This window comes from Miscanthus floridulus, chromosome 8 (assembly GCF_019320115.1).
Source record: "Miscanthus floridulus cultivar M001 chromosome 8, ASM1932011v1, whole genome shotgun sequence".
NCBI classification, from domain to species: Eukaryota; Viridiplantae; Streptophyta; class Magnoliopsida; order Poales; family Poaceae; genus Miscanthus; species Miscanthus floridulus.
The window spans coordinates 177,158,786-177,161,141 of record NC_089587.1 but is presented as its reverse complement, the minus strand read 5'-3'; the positions used below and the strand labels follow the sequence as shown (position 1 = coordinate 177,161,141).

The window sequence follows — 2,356 nt, the reverse complement described above, 5'->3', positions numbered from 1 at the left end:
AAGTGAATGACATGACATATTGAAGGACATGAGATTTTCCCGGCAGATCTTCTAGAAGATAGAGAATGGATTCCTCTTCTGGAATCTGGGAAAAAAAAACTGAAGGATACGTTACGCAGAGACTTGGCGGCCACAGACAGGAACTGACGTGCTGTACGAGTAATCAATTGATTCAATTCAGATCAGAGAGAAGCCCATACGCACAGATCTTTAGCGAATCGATCGAGAAGCTAGCAGTAGCAGTGCATCAGGTGCATGTCCTCACGTAGGTCAGCAGTCAGCATCGTCGGCGACGCGTAGACCGAGTCCATCACCACGTCGCGCGTGGCCGAACTTTGTCGGTGACTGCTGCTCCGCTGCACCCGTTCCTTCCACGAAAACGGGCCAAAACCCCAGAGTCCGCACGTCCGCTACCAACCAACCACCTCGCCGGGCACGCGAACAAGGCAAAGCACAAGCACGCCAAAGCGCAAGTCCAACAGCCCGCGTCGCTCACTCCACAGGCTCTCAGTCTCACGAGCGCGCGCGCGTCCGCGTCCGCCATGGCGTCGTCCAAGCCTTCGTTCCCCTTCCCCGTCACGGCCCCCGACCCGTCCGACGAGGTCGTGCGCGAGTTCGGCCCGCTGCTCCGGATCTACAAGAGCGGCCGCATCGAGCGGCCCCTGGTGGCCCCGCCCGTGGATCCCCCGGCCACGACGCCGCCACGGGCGTCCAGTCCAAGGACGTCCACCTCGGCTCCTACTCGGTCCGCCTCTACCTGCCCCCCGTGGCCGCTGACGGCGCCATGGCCAAGCTGCCCGTCGTCGTGTACGTCCACGGCGGCGGCTTCGTGGCCGAGTCCGCCGCGTCGCCCAGCTACCACCTCTTCCTCAACAGGCTGGCCGCCGCCGTCCCCGCGCTCGTCGTGTCCGTCGACTACCGCCTGGCGCCCGAGCACCCGCTCCCCGCGGGGTACGACGACTGCCTCGCCGCGCTCAAGTGGGTGCTCTCCGCCGCCGACCCCTGGGTCGCCGCCCACGGGGACCTCGCCCGCGTCTTCGTCGCCGGGGACAGCGCCGGCGGCAACATCTGCCACCACCTCGCCATCCACCCGGACATCGTCGTCAGCGTCCAGCAGGAGTCCCGCCCGCCGCCGCCGCCGCTCAAGGGCGCCGTGCTCATCCACCCCTGGTTCTGGGGCTCCGAGGTCGTGGGCGAGGAGCCCGCGGACCCCGCCGCGCGCGCCATGGGCGCGGGGCTCTGGTTCTTCGCGTGCCCCGAGACCAGCGGCATGGACGACCCGCGGATGAACCCCATGGCGCCCGCCGCGCCGGGGCTCCACACGCTGGCGTGCGACCGCGTCATGGTGTGCGCCGCGGAGGGCGACTTCCTCAGGTGGCGCGGCCGCGCGTACGCCGAGGCGGTGGCCGCGGCCAGGGGCGGCGGCGGCCTCGGGGACGCCGGCGTCGAGCTGCTGGAGACCATGGGAGAGGGCCACGTCTTCTACCTCTTCAAACCCGACTGCGACAAGGCCAAGGAGATGCTGGACAAGATGGTCGTCTTCATCAATGCGCCGTGAGCCGTGACGCGAGCGCTCTTGTTGCTTTGCGTTTATCGTGGTCTCAGAATCACCGTGCGCGTGGCGAGCTGTGCGCCACCGTGACAGGCATTTATCGTGACAATGTTGAAAATAAAATAATGGTTTTCAGCTGTTTTTGAAAATTTTGCCCACGCATGGACTTGTCAACTTCTCGCCAATTTCATTCACGTACGTAAACAATGGAGTAGTACTTCAGTTTACGCAGGATTGTTGTTGAAACGAGGCCATGCAAAATTTGACGTTAGTAAGTTCGTTCTTCAAGATTTGAAGTTTTCATTGTAATGGTCCAGTTATAAATTATATGTCAAGTATGTGAGCATCTCAAAAAAAAATTTGTGAACTTGCACTAGTACAACGATGATTTAACTCGGTGGTGGCCATTTTTTTTTTCCAGCGGTGGTTCGTAATCTATAACTGTGGGTATAGATCTTGAACCGGTAATGTAAATTCATTTTTACTGGCTATTTTCTTAAGTTTATCGTCAGAAAAATACATGATTTCTACTGACGGTAGTCTTAAGAAAACAGCCAGTAAAAATATATTTATAGTGGCAGTTTTTATAACCTAGCGCCACTACAAATAATTTGAATTTTTTTTGAGTTTTTCAAATGATCTTGGATGGAGAAATGGTCTGAACAAAAGTTGTAGGATTCAAAAAGATATACAACTTTATAGTTGATAATTTTTTATTTAAAAATCATTTAGGGCGCAGAAATTATGTTTTAAGATTAATGATTTTAAAATTTATATTTTTTGAACTTCTCAAATGGCCTTTGA

General features: G+C 56.1%; 1 pseudogene; it reads left to right on the top strand.

The window, feature by feature from the left end:
- Positions 1-410: 410 nt before the first annotated feature.
- Positions 411-2,109, top strand: LOC136474107 (tuliposide A-converting enzyme 1, chloroplastic-like; annotated as a pseudogene).
- Positions 2,110-2,356: the final 247 nt, after the last annotated feature.